Below are 19,189 nucleotides of genomic sequence, written 5' to 3' on the forward strand. Positions count from 1 at the left end.
CTGCAACACCAAGAACACAGACTTCTCTGATTTCATCAGAACAGGGCCCAGGAGGCTGAGAGGATAGCTCAGCAGGTAAGAGTGCTTGCCACTTAAGCATGAAGGCCTGAGAGGGCTTTAGACTGCCTGAGTTGGATTGCCCAGCACCCAAGTAAAAAAGTTGGTGTGGCCCCACATATCTGTAATCCAAGTTCCACAGGGAAGAGAGGGGAAAGAACTAGAGAGAATCACTGGGCCTATTGACCCAAAAACAGCAACCCCCAGTTGAGGGAGACACCTTGCTCAAAGAAATACACAGATGAATGACAAAGGACATTTGACATTTTCCTCTGGCCTCCACATGTTCATTCATGCATGGGGTGGGTGTGTACCTCAGCATACACAAATGCATACGTCACATACTACACACACACACACACACACACACACACACACACGAAAAGAAATATGACCCTTATGTTTAGCACTTCAAGTGTAGACTTTACAGTCATCTATATAAAGGTTGGAGAAGAGAACCTGCACCCATCCAGAATATAGCTAGGAGGAAAAGGGTGAGAAAAGAAGTGGAAGGGCAAATTGCAGTTATAGAAATCAAAGTTTCTGTGAACATTCAAGAGAACTTAATCAGAGTCAAAATTTGTACTTGAAGTGAGTCATAGTGGTTCACACCTTTAATCCCAGCACTCAGGAGGCAGAGGTAAGAGGATTGCTGTGAGTTCCAGGCCACCCTGAGAATACAGAGTGAATTCCAGGTCAGCCTGGACTACAGTGAAACCCTACCTCGGAAAAAAAAAAAAAATTGTACTTGACCAATGAATTTGACAAATTGGAAGTCACTGTGTCTTTCATAAAATCATTTTTAAATTGTGATACTGAAACTTTAATTATTTCTAATCAGATATCTCCACACCTAAGGATAGGCCTGTGGGCACAGTTACCTTTTCACACTGAAACAAGTACTTCTGTTTCTCTTCAGGGGATGAGATTAGTCAAAATACATTCATTTTAAGACAAAATTAGAATTTTTACCAAAGGGTAAGTAAGTGACAATGTGTGGATCTACTAATGGGACAGTCCACTTGAATGCATAAGTCAGAGGAAGGGAAGGTGTACTGGAGCAGAAAGCAATGTATCTAGGCTTAACACACACCCAGGGACAACACAAAACCCAGCCTCTCTGCTGCGGGGCTGACTCTCATCAGCAGTTGATCTTCCCTAAGAGCTTAACGACCCTGCCTCCCGCCTGCCAAGAACAAGGAAAGAATCCAAGATGTATAGGAATGCAGGCTAATTCAGGGTGGGCCATTCTCAATTAACAGAGCAACAGTTTGGATACCCAAGCTTCACTGAATGGCCCTGCTGATTATAATTCTGTAAGCCAGTCTGCATCCTGCTGATTCACACCTGAGACTCCCTGAGCCCATGAGGAAGCTCTTCTGGGAGTCCTCTAAACAATCACTGGGCTTACCCAGTCCCTTCCTGTGCTACTCCATGCATACAAGCATGTTTACTGGAAAGGAGAGGAGAGTTTGCTTCATAAAGACCTACTATTATCAGCAAACTGGCTCATCTGAGAGATTAGAAACCTAAGCAAAGAGGAAGCCAAATTCTGTAAAAGGAAAGAGAAGTCACGTTGAAGACAGTGATGAAGAAAGGCCTGTGTGACTCTATTGGGAAGCCGTGCCTTTGTTCTCCTTGCAGAATAAAAACCCCACCTCGGCTAGGAAAAAGGCCTGGCATGAAGAGACCTAAAGCCAGACTCTCTGGGGGCGGCGGCGGCGGCAGCTTCAGTCCAAAGAACTTTGTGACAGAAGTCGAGAGAAATCAGATCTGGGAGTAGTGTGGAATACCAACGGCTTTGCTAAAAAAGATAAGAAATGTTGCCTGCGTGTACTATTTTATGGGGATGATCATGATGAAAGAAAGAGGAAGCCCGTGCCAGCAGTCACCGTGCGCCGGCAGCGGGCCCCGGCGCAATCCCCAGGCGCGCGCAGGGCCCTCCCCGCAGGAACACGCATTGTTACCCGGGTCTGCCGCGCAGAGCTCCTTGAGGTCCGACCCAGTGCCCTGGGTGGAGCCCGGCTGACAGAAATAGCTCCTTTCCTGCTAAGGTCGGAAAGATCGCGGATGCGTTTTGGCCCCTGGAGAGGGGGCGTCTGAATGGAGGGCAGAAAACTGGGGTCTGTGCCCCCGGAGAGCAGAGGCCACCGAGGCGGGAGACGGCCAGGGAGCCACTTTGAAAAGACCTCATAAAAGTGCCATTTGTTGGGAGCCGGGAGGAAGTGGAGGCCGCTCTGGCACACGTGGCCGCGGTGCTAAATTAACTGTTAACACAAATAATCAAAGCGCAAGGCCCATCGAGCGGCTGGCGCCAGCGGAGCGCGGGGGCGGGGGCGGGCGGTCAGCGGGGTCGCCGGCGGCGGCGCAGGTGGAGGAGGGGCGGGGCGGGGCGGGGCGGGCGCGGAGGCTGGCCTGGGAACCCGGGGCCGCGGGAGGCCTGGCCCGGGGAGCGGTGGGGTGGGGACCGGCGTGCAGCCCGGGTGAGCGGGCTCGGGAGGAGGGGGCGGGGCGGACGCCAGCCCGGGACCCTGGGCTGGCCGAGGCTGGGATGCTCGCCCAGGGCCACTAGGGCGGTGCGCCTGGGCGGTGTCCAGGGCCCTGGCGCCGCTGCCGGAGCAACGTTCCCCTGGTTCCTCTGCACCTACAAGCACGAGGTGTCGGGCGGTGGCCTTGGGGCTGCAGAGTTAGTTGGGCGGCGGCGTGTGTGGGACGGGAGGTTTACTGGCAGTGAGGTCCATGGAGTAGCTGAGTGCCCAAAAAAAGATGTCAGCGGAGCTAGGAGCCATCGCAGTTGTCGGACAGCAGGCTTCAGGCTGTCTGTAGCTGGAGTGCAGAACAGGGGAAATCCCACCATTGGAAGCCTGGTCCCCTGTATGCATACTCCTTGTTCTTAGCAGCAAAAAAGTTAGGACATTTCTTGGCCACTTGTTCTCAGCTTTGCTGTGGGGGCCATGTGCCCAAGACCATCAGTTTGCAGAGAGAAATTGAGTGAATCCTCTTAAGACTCATTGGCCTGGGAGAGTATTCACCCTCAGGCTTGTCCAGGGATCAGGTGTGTATTAAAGTAGCAACCACACCTGACCTTCTCCTGATGGCTTCTACTTGGCCTTTTACAAAGAAGACGGAATAAAGCTCCTATTTAACAAATGGGAAAGGATGCGTAGAGTTGGAAGGTACTTCCTAGCGACAGTTATTTTTTTCTTTTGAGACCATCCCTAAACATATCAGATACCTATTTGAGTAAGTTGTTCCCATACAGATGTGTTGCTAAGAGCCCAAATAAAGTGAATCACAAATAATCTACATAAATTGCAAAGAATAAAAGGTAGCAAGACAAACCAGTAAACCACACACATAGCATCCAGCCCTGTAACACTGACACCCAGTGACACCTTGGTGAACACAGGTAATCACAGCATCATTCCAAAGACTGAAACTGTAAATCAAACTGAACAGCTGGCATAGGTGAATTGCTTAAGAGTTTAGAAGTGGTACTTAGGCCAGGCATGGTGGTACACATCTTTACACACTTGGGAAACAGAGGTAGGAGGGTTGCCATGAGGTTGAGCTACCCTGAGACCACATAGAAATAGTATTTCATTTTAACCTTAGTACATTTATGCCCAACACATATTTATACAGATGTAGCCAACCAAACAGGATGTCTCCCTTTCAAAACAATATTAAGGGCTGGAGAGATGGGCTTAGCAGTTAAGGTGCTTGCCTACAAAGCCAAAGGACCCAGGTTAAATTCCCCAGGATCCATGTAAGCCTGATGCACAAGGTGGTGCATGCATCTGGAATTGATTTGCAGTGGCTGAAGGCCCTGTCATGCCCAATCTCTATCTGCCTCTCTCTTTCTCTCTCTCAAATAAATAAATAAAATTTTAAAAAGATAAAATATTGAAATATTGATAGGGTCAATGAGAAATCTGCAACATGCTATTTTAGTTCTTCTAGGTGTTATCTTAAAAAAGGACACTTGGGGCTGGGGATATAGCTCAGCAATTAAAGGCACTTGCTTACAAAGCCTGATAGCCCAAGTTCAATTCCCCATAACCACATAAATCCAGATGTACAAGGTGGCATATGTATCTGGAGTTCACTCACAGTGGCAAGAAGCCCTGTCACACCTATGTTCTCTCTGTGTCTTTATTTCTTTCTCTATTTTTTTTAAAGGATACTGGCTGAAATATCCTGCACTGCTACCCTGGAGAGTGAGTACAACAGGTAAGGCTACCCATCCACACGCACACCTGGGACATGAGATGCCAGGGGTGACTTGAGCCAAAGGCTAATCTGAAAGCTATCCTCTTTCCCAGTTCCAGAGGCTAGCCCACAACAGCCATCTGTTACCATTCATTCACCAAATATTTATTGAGCACGCACCTATGCCTTTGGCAAGAGCAAGGATCCCAGAAGGAAAAGCAAACAACTGGAATTTGCAGAGCCTGTCCTGAGGAGCAGGAGAGAAATAGAGCAAAGTGTCCTGTGGGGACCATTGCGTGCAGGTTGTGATGAGTGAAGTACAGGCAGGCACTCAGCTGGCACAGGACAGAGGCCTCAACTTCTCCATATGCCTCTGAGGATAGCAAGGATGCTACCAGCAACTGCAAACACTCAGCAGGGAGTTCTAGCTGCATATAGCCTGAGGTGCCTTCATGGATGATGTACCCTCACCGTCACCCCTGGCCCAGGATCTGTCACTATCCCCATTTTACAGACGAAGTGAAAGATTTAAGGAAATTCCACAGCCTAGCTTCAAAATCATGTTATTGTGTTGTGCTCTTTTATATTTGAATGCGTGTGTGCATGTGCACAGATGCATGTTCATGTGTGTATGCAGGTATATGTGGAGGGCAGAGGACAACCTCGGGTGTCATTCCTGAGGAAGACTGTTTACTTTTTGACATGCTCTCATTGTCCTGGACCTCACCAACTAGAACAGCTGTCCAGCCAGCCTTGGAGACCCTCCCATGTCTGCTTCCCAGAACTAGGTTTAGAAGCATCACAACTATGGCTGGCTTTTTATACTTGGGTTATAGGAACTCCTCACGTTTGTAAGGCAGCACTTTACTGTCTGAGATACTGACCTAGAAATAGGTCTTGTGACTTTTTTTTTTGTAGTATATGTATGTGTGTGTGATGTGTGTGTGTGCATGCATGCAAAAACCAGAATTTGACATTGCTTGTCTTTCTCAATTGCTCTCAGTCTTATTTTTTGAGACAGGATTTCTCATTGAACCTGGAGTTCACCCATTTGGCTAGATTAGTTTACCAGCAATTCCTGGGGAATCTTTCTATCTCTTCCTCACCAGTGCTGAGATTACAGTTGCCCAACTTTTACGTAGGTGCTGGTTATCTGGACTCAGTTACTTGTGTGTCAAGCACTTTGCCAATTGAGCCATCTCCTTAGCCCCCTCTTGTGGTTTTTTTTTTTAAGCATGCTTTTTGTACCTCTATGACTGAATATATAAATTAGATAGTGGATTTGGCTCCAGTCCTTGGTCAACTCTTGCTATGAGGTTAACACATGACCATGTTAATTTAATGTATAAATACAGGGTATGTGAGGCTGGAGAGATTGTTTAGTGGTTAAGGTGCTTGCTGTCAGAGCCAAAGGACCCAAGTTTGATTCTCCAGTGCCCACATAAAGCCAGATGCACAAGGTGGCGCATGCATCTGGAGTTCTTTTGCAATGGCTAGAGGTCCTGACATACCCATTCTCTCTCCATCTGCCTCTCTCTCTCTCTCTCTCATAAATAAATAAATAAAATATTAAACTCATGGTATGTCCTGGGGCACAGGGCACAAGAAGTGACCAGACTTAGGCCTGAGGTCCAGGCTACCCTCTGAGTTGGATCTAGAAGGACATGTTCCACTTAGGCTAGTCACCATGATGGCTATGTGAACAGCAATGGTAGCACAGCATCATACCCTTCATTCTGTCCCTTAAAGAACCCAAAGCAAATCCTAATATTCCCTTTCTAGACAGGAATATCTGAAAACTTGCTTACCTCATACAGTTAAGACCTAAGATCAGTCCCTGGCCTTTGACCACTGTGGCATCAGTTCCTCTACAGAATGCAACAGCTAAGACCAGAATTCTTCCTTCCAGCTCTCAGGCACAATAATATTAGGGATAAAAAGCTACTAATTCAGTTCCTTATTTAAAGAAACAAACACACACACAAAAAAAAATACCATTAAACTAGGCCAGGTAAGTAAAGTGGCATTAGCATTAGCTGAACTAACTCTAATGACCCATAATGGAACATCTAAACTAGGTTGGAAGAGGGTTAAGTTATCCATAATTTGTTCTATTTTGTGCTGCTGGCTGGTCTTGACCAAAGACCCAGCCAGCAAATTGACTGAGACCAAATCATCCAAAAAGGTAACTGGGATTGTACCAGGGAGGGATCTCACTTGGTCACAAGCTGACTTGGATCCCTCAACAGAGCAGAAATCTTAACTTCTTTATTGATAGAGGATCTGGTTGTTATAATACCTACTGTTGCATGCATACTCACTGCTGTTTTGGATTGAATGTGTACAATGGTTAGTTAAACTTTACAATCTACCTATATTTTATTCCACTCAGCCTACTTGAATATTCCACTCCAAAGGCATAGTAGGTGTCTTCAACAAAATCATAGAAGAAAACTTCCCCCCAAATTGAGAAAGAGGTGCCAATGCAGATACAGGAAGCCTTTAGAGCCCCAGCCAGAGAAAACCTGGAAAGAACCTCTCCTCACCATATTATAATCAAACTACCAAACACACAAACCAAAGAAAAAATATTGAAAGCACTTTAGAGAGAAAAATCAAGTTACCTACAAAGGTAAGCCCATCAGGATTACAGCAGATTATTCAACAGAAACTTTTAAAGCCAGAAGGGCTTGGAGTGATGTACTCCAAGTTCTGAAAGATAACAACTGTCAACCAAGGTGACTTTATCCTACAAAGCTATCCATTCAAATAGACAGAGAAATAAGGACATTCCATGACAAAAGCAGGTTAAAGGAGTATTGGAAGACAAAACCAGCTCTACAGAAAATACTTGAAACAATCCTCCATGCAAAAGAAAAGGAAAAGCACACATATAAGGAACCTGGAAAAAACAAGCAATACTTGAATACTAGTTAACACAAGAGAGCAAAGGTAGAACTGGAACCACAAAAAAAAAAAAAAAAACAGGCAAACATAAATACACAACTTTCAATAATATCTCTTAATATCAGCGGCCTCAATGCCCAACAAAAAGACATAGATTTGAAGACTGGATTAAAAAGCAGGATCCTACAATTTGTTGTCTCCAAGAAACTCACCTTTCTACAAAGGATAGACATTATCTTAGGGTGAAAGGTTGGAAAACGGCATTTCAATCAAATGGGCCTAGAAAGCAAGCAGGGGTTGCTATCCTAATATCTGACAAGGTAGACTTTAGTCCAACATTAGCCAAGAAAGATAAGGAAGGTCACTTTATATTGATTAAGGGCACACTCCAACAGGAGGACATTACAATCCTAAACATATATGAACCTAACATGGGGGCTACCAAATTCATCAAACAAATGCTATTAGAACTAAGGTCACAGATAGCACAAAACACAGTGGTAGTGGGTGACTTTAACACCCCACTCTCATCAATTGACAGGTCATCCCAGGAAAAAAATAAGCAGAGAGGCATCTGGACTAAATGAGGTTATAGAAAGAATAGACCTAACATATATATACAGGACATTTCATCCAAATGCTGCAGAATATACATTCTTTTCAGCAATACATGGAACATTCTCTAAAATAGACCATATATTAGGACACAAAGCAAATCTTAACAAATTCAGGAAAATTGAAATAATCCCTTGCATTCTATCTGACCACAACGGAAGTAAACTACAAATCAACATCAAGAAAGGCTACAGAGCATACACAAAATCATGGAAACTAAACAATACACTACTAAATGATGAATGGGTCAATGAAGAAATCAAGAAGGAAATCAAAAAATTTATAGAGTCAAATGATAATGAGAACACAACATACCAAAATCTCTGGGACACAATGAAGACAGTTCTAAGAGGTAAATTTATAGCTTTAAGTGCCTATATTAAGAAATTACAAAGGTGGCAAGTAAACGACCTAATGCTTCACCTTAAAGCCTTGGAAAAAGAAGACAAGGCAAACCAAAAATCAGTATATGGGAAGAAATAATAAAGATCAGGGCAGAAATTAATGAAATAGAAACAATAACAACACAAAAAAATCCAAAAAATTAATGAAACAAAAAGTTGGTTCTTTGAAAGGATTAACAAGATTGATAAACGCTTAGCCATTCTGACCAAAAGAAAGAGAGAAGAGACACAAATTAATAAAATTAGAGATGAAAAAGGTAACATCATAACAGATTTCAGAGAAAGTCAAAAAATGATAGGGACATACTATAAAAGCATATACTCCACAAAGTATGAAAATCTGAAAGAAATGGATAATTTCCTTGATTTATATGACCTACCTAAATTAAATCAAGATGAGATTAATCACTTAAATAGACCTGTAATAAGCATGGAGATCCGAACAGTTATCAATAATCTCCCAACTAAAAAAAGCCCAGGCCCAGGTGGATTCACTGCTGAATTTTACCAGACCTTCAAGGAAGAGCTAACACCATTGCTTCTTAAGTTTTTCCAGGAAAGAGAAAGAGATGGAATTCTACCACATTTCTTCTATGAAGCCAGCATCATCTTGATACCAAAACCAGGCAAAGATAGAACAAAAAAAGAAAATCACAGACCAATCTCCCTCATGAACATAGATGCAAAAATTCTCAACAAAATATTGGCAAACAGAATACAAGAATATATCAGAAGGATCATTCACCCTGACCAAGTAAGCTTTATCCCAGAGATACAGGGATGGTTCAATATATGCAAATCTATAAATGTAATACATTATATAAATGGGTTGAAGGACAAAAGTCACATGATCATCTCATTAGACACAGAGAAAGTATTCCACAAAAATACAACACCCCTTCATAATAAAAGTCCTACAGAGACTGGGAATAGAAGGAACATATCTCAAAATAATAAAAGCTATTTATGACAAGGCTACAGCCAACATATTACTAAATGGGGAAAAACTGGAAGCTTTTCCACTAAAATTAGGAACAAGACAAGGGTGTCCACTGTCCCCACTTTTATTTAATGTAGTTCTGGAAGGCTTAGCCATAGCAATAAGGCAAGAGTCATACATCAAAGGGATACAAATTGGAAAGGAAGAGATCAAGTTATCATTATTTGCAGATGAAATGATTCTATACATAAAGGACCCTAAAGACTCTATTAGCAAACTGTTAGAGCTGATCAAAACCTACAGCCATGTAGCAGGACACAAAATAAATACACAGAAATCAGTAGCCTTCATATATGCTAACAACAAACACACAGAGGATGAAATCAGAGAATCACTCCCATTCACAATTGCATTAAAAAAATAAAGTACCTTGGAATAAACCTAAACCAAGGAAGTAAAGAATCTCTACAATAAGAACCTTAAAACTCTCAAGTGAGAAATTGCAGAAGACAGTAGAAAGTGGAAAAAAACATCCCTTGTTCCTGGATTGAAAGAATCAATATTGTGAAAATTGCAATCTTACCAAAAGCAATCTGCATACTTAATGCAATCCCTATCAAAATTCCAAAGACATTCTTCATGGAAATAGAAAAAAACAATCTAAAAATTTATTTGGAATCACAAAAAAAACTCGAATATCTAAAATAATACTGAGCAACAAAAATAAGGCTGGTGGTATCACCATACCTGATTTTAACCTATACTACAGAGCCATAGTAACAAAAACAGTGTGGTACTGGCACAAAAACAGACATGTAGATCAATGGAACAGAATAGAGGACCCAGATGTAAGTCCAGGTAGCTATAGCCACCTGATATTCAATAAAAATGCCAAAAATACTCATTGGAGAAAAGACAGCCTCTTCAGCAAATGGTGTTGGATAAACTGGATATATATCTGTAGAAGGATGAAAATAGATTCTTCGCTCTCTCCATGCACAAGAGTTAAGTCCAAATGGATTAAAGACCTCAACATCAGACCTGAAACTCGGAAACTGCTAGAGGAAAAAGTAGGGGAAACCCTTCAACATATTGGTCTTGGCAAAGACTTTCTGAATACAACCCCAATTGCTCAGGCAATAAAACCACAGATTAATCACTGGGACCTTATGAAATTACAAAGATTTTGCACTGCAAAGGACACATTGAATAAAGCAAAGAGGCAACCTACAGAATGGGAAAAAATATTGCCAGCTATACATCTGATAGAGGATTAATATCTAGGATATACAAAGAACTGAAAAGTTAAATAATAAGGAAACAAATAAACCATTCAAAAACTGGGCTATGGAGCTCAATAGAGCATTCTCAAAGGTAGAAATACGAATGGCATATAAGCATCTAGAAAAATGTTCTATGTCACTAGTCACCAGGGAAATGCCAATTAAAACTACATTGAGATTTCATCTCACTCCTGTGAAATTGGCTACCATCATGAAAACAGATGATCATAAATGTTGTCTGGGATGTGGAAAAAAAGGAACCCTTCTACACTGCTAGTGGGAATGCAATCTGGTTCAGCCATTGTGGAAATCAGTGTGGAGGTTCCTAAAATAGCTAAAGATTGATCTATCATATGACCCAGCTATAGCACTCCTAGGCATATATCCTAAGGACTCATCTCTCGTTTCCTTAGAAGTACATGCTCAACCATGTTTATTGCTGCTCAATTTATAATAGCTGAGAAATGGAACCAGCCTAGATGTCCCTCAACTGATGAGTGGATAATGAAGATGTGGCACATTTATACAATGGAGTTCTACTCAGCGGTAAAGAAAAATGAAGTTATGAAATTTGCAGAAAAATGGATGGATCTGGAAAGGATTATACTAAGTGAGGTAACCCAGGCCCAGAAAGTCAAGCGCCACATGTTCTCCCTCATATGTGGATCCTAGCTACAGATAATTAGGCTTCTGCATGAGAAGGAAAATACTTAGTAGCAGAGGCCAATAAGTTAAAAAGGAGATATAAAGGGAAGAGAAAGGAAGGGAGGAAGGGAGGAGGTTACTTAATAGGTTGGTATTGTATATATGTAAGTAGAATGATTGAAATGGGGAGGTAATATGATGGAGAATGGAATTTCAAAGGGGAAAGTGTGGGGGGGGAATTACCACGGGATCTTTTTTATAATCATGGAAAATGTTAATAAAAATTGTGAAAAGATAAAAAATTAAATTAAATTAAATTTTTAAAAAACCTTAAGGATCACCCCCAGTGACACACTTCATTCAGCAAAGCTCCATGTAATAAAGGTTCCATAACCCTGTCCAGAAATGCCATCAACTTGGGATTAAGTATTGAAATACATGGGTCTAGGAGAGACATTTTACATTCAAACAACCACATTCCTCCCCAGCCCTCATAGACTCATGGCCATCTCATGATGCAAAATGCATTCAACCCAATTTTAAAAGCCTCTATAGTTTTTTCCAGCCCCAATATTGTTTAAAAGTCTACAGTCCAAAATCCCATCTAAGACTTAAAATAGTCTCTTAACTGTGAGCCTTGTAAAATCAAAATACAAGTTACATATCTCAACAAATAGTGGCACAGAATAATAACTCCCAAACCAAAGGAGAGGAATTGGGACATAGAAAGGAAAGATTGGTCCAAAACAGGACCTAAAACACACCAGGGGAAAAGCGAATCTTGCAGCTCCATCTGCAATTCATGATGGAATCAGCTGGGTTCCAGAAGGCTTGGGTAGTGCCCCCTCTCCAGCTGTACTTTCTGTATGCTCTTTCATGAGCCAGATTTGCACTGAGCCCTCTGCTTGTCTTGCTGGACATCCTATGGCTTTAGCATCTCCAACACTCTGGGGTCTCTATTGCAATTTAGGATTCACCTTCACAGCTTCGTGCAGTAACCTCCCAGGACCTCCTTGCCGGGCCTTTAACCCTGACTCACTTTTCTGTAGAGCCGTGGCACAATCCATGGGTCCCCCCCATCCCCCATCTTGCATTTTCATGCTTCAAAAACCAATATTATGTGGGAAATGCTGCCACATTGAGATGAAGTCTGGCTTTGGACCACAGTTGTTGTGGCCTCTATATGCTGACCTTGGGAAGCAGAAACCTCCTTCATCAGTCTTCCTTCAGGCTTTTTTCTTTTCAAAATAATTCAGATTCTTACTCACTTAAGTGTTCAATGGGTTGGGTCTTGTGCTCAGGGCGTCCTTCCTGCTGACCCAGTGCAGATCAGTTGGTTTACTTTTAATGCTAGTAATCTCATTAACAATTGGCATCTAAGAAGTGTCTTTAAAGTAGTTTACTTTTAAACTCAATCTCACCTAAGTTCTCAGAACATGACCAGATTCTTTGCCAGAATATCACATGAACTACCTCTAGGCCAGTTTATTATAGAGTACTTATTTCCCTCTGAAACTTCATGAGCCAAGCTTCCACAGTGCATATTTCTCTTGACCGTCTGGTCTTCCAAATCCCCACTAGAATATAAAGACCATTTATCTCTGCTTACAGTATTATAAGGCTTCCATAACCCAAAAAGTTCCAAGTCCAAAAGACTAAGAACAATATGGTCAGGTTTACTGTAATAATAACCTCACTTTTCAGTACCAGTCATCTGCATCAGTTACTTTCTCATTGCAGGAACAAAATACCTGGCTTACAGAAGGGAAAGGATTTGATTTGGCTTACAGTTCCAGAGGAAAGCATGGAAGGATCAGGAAACCTGTGTCACATCCTCACATCAGAGGGAGGAAAGGAGAAAGAGACAAGACAGTAGAGCCAGGTTATAAAACCTCAAGGCCCATCCCCAGTGGCACATTTCCTTTAGCAAGGCTCCACCTCCTAAAGGTTCCACAACCTTCCCACACAGCATCACCACCTGGAGATTAAGTACTCAAGCTCATGAGTCTAGGGGGGTCATCTTTTTTATTCAATATAGCACTTTGAGCAAAATAATTAACAGCAAAATAGCTTGCATTGAACACAAAGTATCAATGTGATGTGTAGAAAGGTAAAGTGTATAAATAATATGAACACTTTATTGCAAGTGAGAAGTCAGAGACAGGGGCTAAGGCCATAGCTCAGGGATAGAGTACTTGCCTAGCATGCATGCAGTCCTGGATTCAGTCCCTAATAGCACAACATATAAAGTTAGAGAGACATTTGAACTTTAAAATGATAAAATTAGGGCTTGAGATATGGCGGTTCAATTCTCCAGAAGCCATGTAAGCCAGATGCACAGGGTGGTGCATGCATCTATTTTGTTTACAAACTCCATCCATGCCCATTTTTCTCTCTCAAATAAATAAATAAAAATAAAATAGAAAAAAAAATACTTAAGCAGATGTGATAGAGCTTTTAATCCCAGCACTTGGGAGACAGAGGTAGGAGGATCCCCATGAGTTCCAGGCCACCTTGAGACTACATAGTGAATTCCAGGTCAGTCTGGACTAGAGACTAGAGACCCTACCTCAAAAAAAAAAAAAAAAAAAAAAACTTAAATGATACAGGAATTAATTCTTTGCAACTAAAATCTGTATCTTATTTTCTTTATAGTGCCTTGTAGACACATTATATCAAATAAGAACTGAGTAACATCTTAGAGGTGATAAAGAAAGGAGTTGTTATAATTACAATATCAATCCAATAAATAAAATTTTCATTTAAGGCTGTCATTATTATAGTATTAATTGAGATATCACAGGAAATCTTCATAAAGTTCTGTCTACCCTGCTCCTTAACAGGAGCACAGTGCTTTACCTGTTACCCTCCAAACCAGCCTTTGCCCCTGTTCTCACAGAAGACACATCATCAGCCCACAGCACAGCATTTCTCCCCCCAGGCTGTTCCTTCAGTACCAGTAAAAAGTTTGGGGTCAGCTAAATTTGACACCTCTTGTGAAATTCCAGAGATTCAAAAACTGCTGGAATTTAAGGAAAAAGGACTTCTATTTTTTCCCCCTCTTTCTATTTTTCCCAGGAGGTCATTGTGAATATATTTTTATAAAGAAAAAGACAGAAGTTGTAGAAGATAGAAAGAAAGATATGAGCTCTCAGAATACTTTGCATTTTAATTCTGGGGACTAAACTCAAGGCTTTGTGCTTGTACCATCCCACCAAGCCCCTCCCCCTTTAAAGATTTTTTTTTATTTGTTTATTTTATTTATTTGAGAGTGACAGAGAGAGAAAGAGGCACATAGAGAAAAAGAGAGAGAATGGGCGTGCCCGGGCCTCCAGCCACTGCAAACTAACTCCAGACAGTGCGCCCCCTTGTGCATCTGGCTAACGTGGGTCCTAGAGAATCGAGCCTCAAACTGGGGTCCTTAGGCTTCACAGGCAAGCGCTTAACCACTAAGCCATATCTCCAGCCCCCTCTAAAGATTTTTTATAACAAAAATTGTTATAGAAATCATTGCTATTTCCAGTACCTGAGCTACTTACTTGCAGTGTTGGAGAAAATACATATTTTTTAAAGATTCCATTTAATATAAAAGACTTCAACATAAAAAATCAGCATATCTGGAAATGCAGGTATTGCTCAGAGGCAGAGCACTTGCCCAGCATGTGAGTGATGTAGAAACCCTGGGTTCCATCACAGACACCACAAAAAAAGGGGGGGCGGAATAGCATAGCATAGCAGCCAGAAGATTTTTCAAGGGGATATTTGGTTGATTCCAAGTCTGTGACAACACGGGGAACAACCCAGTTAAACATGCCAGGGCCCCTCACGCAGGGGAGCATGTCTAGATGTGGACGGTTCTGCTTCCACTCTGCAAGTGTGCCAGAATGTAGGAAGGGAATTTTGAGGCTGAGCTGTCAGGACTTGATCGGGCAGCTAAAAGGTGATTCTATTGACATTCGTGCAGTTGGGAGGAAGAGCAGGCCAGGAGCGGAGGCTGTGCCCCTGCGTGGCCTGTGGCCTCCCTGTCTCCAGGCTGAGAGCAGGGTAAGGATCAAATGGCGCTCTGGTCTGTGCTGGTGCTGCTTCTCTTCCTGCCTAGAAACGGGGGAGGGAAGGCTTTCCACTTTCTTCTCCAAAGAAGCCCAAAACTATGGCACTTTCACTGTTACAAGCCAAAGGAAAATCGAATCACCAACCAAATAAAATTGGAAAAAGCATGATTTTAAAAAGTAAAATAAGGTGTGTATCACCAAGTTTTTGCAACACAGAAGAAAGGTAGTTTTTATCTTATCTACTCTCTAGATATTTTTCATTCAAACTTCATTATAGGTAATACACTCACTTTAACAAGAAGCAGAACTGAGCCTGTAATAAATGCCCTCATATGGCTGGAGGGATGGCTTAGCAGTTAATATTTTTGCCTGAAAAGCCAAAGGACCTAGGTTAGATTCCCCAGGACCCACGTTAGCCAGATGCACAAGGGGCACAGTGTTCAAAGCCTTGCTGTGCCTAAGTTTCTTCCAACATTGTTTCTTTGTTTATTTTAAATCTCGGTTGGTGTTGGAGAGCTTCAAAATTCCACCACTAAAATCTCCTAAGACTCCCAAAGAATTCAGAAAGTAATTTTCTTAAAATTGATAAAAATTTGCTTCAATATTGCTTTTTTCAAAATATTTATTTTATTTGAGAGAGGAGATAGAGAGGGAGGATAGGGGCACAAGGGATACCTACTGCTACAAACAAGCTCCAGATGCATGCACCATTCTATGCATCTGGCTTTATATAGGTGCTGGGGGATTGAACTGATTCGAACCTGAGAGAGAGTAGGCAGTTAGGGTGACTGGGCCCCTAAAGATAAAAAGGCAGGCCGGATGATCTGCACTTACTAGAATTCTTACCTCTTATCTAGACCTGTTTTTCCACAAGCAATCTGGGCCCCTCCTGGGGGAGAGGTCTTTCCTAGGAAACACTGTGGCTGGTCAAGTTCAGCCCCCTAGAACTTAGTGTCAGGGCTAGCCTCTTCCTGAGACAGCCCCCAGCCCTAAGCAACCAGCTGTCCCTTTGGCTTACCTGAGCAGAAAGGCAGAGCCCACTACCATAAGGTTATGAATACTTTACTGAGGGCAGGGCAACACTCTCTGAGCTGCTTGACCACTTGGGAACTTCAAGCTGTTGGTGAGTTTCCCCTGGGCTGGGTCTGGGAGGAGAAATATCCATCAGACAGGACCAATAAAGACCTGTCGCAGACGTTTCGGTGCCTACTTTCCGTAGAGTGGGTTAAGCTAGACCACGGAATGGCAGCAGGGGAAAGCTTGAACGCAGAGCTAGAGAGCTCACTTCAGGCAGCAGGAGGAGCAGCCAGTGGCGCCTTGATCCTCAGGCACTGATTGTGTGGTGGTCACGCACACTGCCAGCAATGCCCACTTGGGATTTAGATGAGTGGGAAATAAGTATTTTGACACCTTTCTACATGTGGAGACTTACGACAGCCAATGCTAACGGTATGTTTTAGGCTTCGGTTTCCTCATTTAAAGGACTGAGAACCATCACCAGCATCAAGGAATGATTCTGGGAGGTGTAAATGAACAATGTAATTAGAAGTCCCTTGGTATGCCTGCAAGACACCATTTAGCCACAAAGGGATGACAGTGAGACTTGGGTCATTGCATAGACATAAATGAGGTCATGGCTTTCAAGACTAACCAATACAAGCATTCTCTTGAATAGCAGGGACGGCTGGTGGAGGGGGGGCTCTGTGGCATCCCGTGTCCTCCCATGAGGCCAGGCTAGGATCAAAAGCACTTGGATGAATGGTTTATCTCACTGAGGACCTTGAAAGTTGAATTCCTCTTGTTCCATGTAACCCTTCTTATTTTACCTGCTTTTCTGTTTGCACAGACTGCACTGACTGAGGTTTATCTACTGATCTCACTGTGAGCACCAGGCTGTGCTACCACAAGTGGCAACCCATAAAGACTGCACCACAAGACTCCAGCTTCCTGAGTCTGCCGCAGGTTCTTGTTGAAGTGGCACTTCATCACTGCCTGGGGGACATCTGAACATCATTCCTTATAACAGTATGCTTTCACAACAGAGACTCCTTCCACTGACTACATGGAAAACCCACAGAGTGCAATTATAAACATGCAAAGAAAAAAGTACCAGTGGGGGCTGGAGAGATGGCTTAGCAGTTAAGCGCTTGCCTGTGAAGCCTAAAGACGCCGGTTTGAGGCTCGGTTCCCCAGAACCCACGTTAGCCAGATGCACAGGGGGCCACATCCATCTGGAGTTCGTACGCAGTGGCTGGAGGCCCTGGCAGGCCCATTCTCTCACTCTCTCTCTGTGTTTCTGTCTCTGTCTCTCTCTCTCTCTCTCTCACTTTCTCCTCTCTCTCTGCCTCTTTCTCTGTCTGTCACTTTCAAATGAATAAATAAAAATAAACAAAACTTAAAAAAAAAATACCAGTGGGATGTAGGAGAGGCAAGGAGAAGTAGAAGGAAGACCAGATGACCACCCTCATGGCACAGAGCCATCAGTGTACCTGAGTCACAGACTCTACCCAAGAGTGGTAGCAAATGCTCTGTCCTAGAAACCACTACCCAGGAGCCAGTGTGTTGGTGCATGTATAGGAGAGAAAGGCACCTCTATATATTTAGCTCACATTGAGTCATACATTGAGGACACTAGAAACTAGAAAAAACAGTGCCATTCATGCTTAGTGATGAGTGGAACAGGCCATATGCATGTGCACTTTCTTTGCTTTCTTTACGTATTCATCTTGATGGGCCACAAGGTTACCATGGCATCAATGTTCTCTTCATCTTCATCTCACTGTAACCTGTGGAATCTCCTGAATCCTGAGGAAAACAGAGCAAAGTGGAAGAGCTTCTATCACTTGTGCGAGAGCTCTTACTGGGGCCTGCCCACAAAGCTAAGCCCTTCAAAGGTCTCAAATACATTGACTGTACCATACAGGCAAAGAAACCCAAACAATAGAGGAATCCAGCTCAGCAGGAGCCCAACAGATCACCCTGTGTGAGGCCTGAGTCCTGCCCTGGAACTCACACAAGATCACAATCAGCCTAAGCTCTCTCCATGGCCTAGACAGTGTGAGGCAAGTGTGGTCTGCATGGTGAGGCTGCTCCAGAGCAGACTGCCCTCCCAGGAAACTGGATCCTTATCTCTCTCCTATGCTCTGCAGGTTGCCAACAATCTCACTCACTATGGGCCATGGTTTCATGTTATGCTGCTCATTTTCCTGCTACACCCTCTCTACCTCAGTCAGGTTTCCTTTCTTCAGTTTCTAAGTGAGCCACTTCTCACTGAGTGAGGCCAGATGAGGAATGCTTCCCACTCTTAGCCATCCCATGCCTACTCCCGGCAGACCTGTCTGTAATTCTGTTTTCTTCCTTTCATCATCCCCCAAATTACCCTCACTCCCAGGAGAACCATCGCTGTGTTATACTTCTGCTTTCTCTATGAACGCGCTTCATAGCTTGTTTCTTTTTTGTCTCACCCTTCCTTCCCTCCCTCCTGTCTTCTTCCTTTTAAGAAAGACTCCTTTGAAATATCTGATTAATAGATGCGGCTCTGCCCCCAGATCAAGTGCCAGACCCACTTAGTTACCCTAGGTCACAGGTAAAGTACTTGGTTCTACATGTTTCCAGAGCTCTGAGTGCAGTAGGTACCCATGGTTTACCACTGCAGAGAGTCCCTTATGAGCACCACAGCCAGGCATTTATAGCCATCTGGTCTGGGAAAGAAGTTGAGCATGCCCACTGGGAGCCTGGTCTCGATTCTGTTAGCCTTTGTCCTACTAGGCCTGAAGCTGGGGACAAACATACAGAAGAAATAAGACACAGGGCTATGGGGAGAAGGGAGGGATTAGAAGATATGTAATTTAATCTAATATTTGAGGCTTGGCAAGTGTACCTATGGGATTTCATGAAAAACCCCAAATCTTTTTCATTTCAGAGCAATCAAGCAGACCCCAGCATCCTGGCTCCAGTAAGCTGCTCAGCTCTGGGTTTTATTGCCCATTTCCTTCCCCTCTGCCAGCACCAGCTCCCATCCTCACATTTGCAGTAAAACCCCATTCTGTTTTGGTGCCATGGAGGGCAAGCATG

General features: G+C 43.1%; 1 long non-coding RNA gene across 1 annotated transcript; it reads left to right on the forward strand.

The window, feature by feature from the left end:
* The first annotated feature begins 1,991 nt into the window (after positions 1-1,991).
* On the forward strand, positions 1,992-17,299 carry LOC123458773. The gene is made up of 3 exons (XR_006635779.1): positions 1,992-2,111; positions 4,240-4,290; positions 16,962-17,299. It is a non-coding gene; the product is annotated as an uncharacterized LOC123458773 (long non-coding RNA).
* Positions 17,300-19,189: the final 1,890 nt, after the last annotated feature.

Source organism: Jaculus jaculus, chromosome 2 (assembly GCF_020740685.1).
Source record: "Jaculus jaculus isolate mJacJac1 chromosome 2, mJacJac1.mat.Y.cur, whole genome shotgun sequence".
Taxonomy (NCBI): Eukaryota; Metazoa; Chordata; class Mammalia; order Rodentia; family Dipodidae; genus Jaculus; species Jaculus jaculus.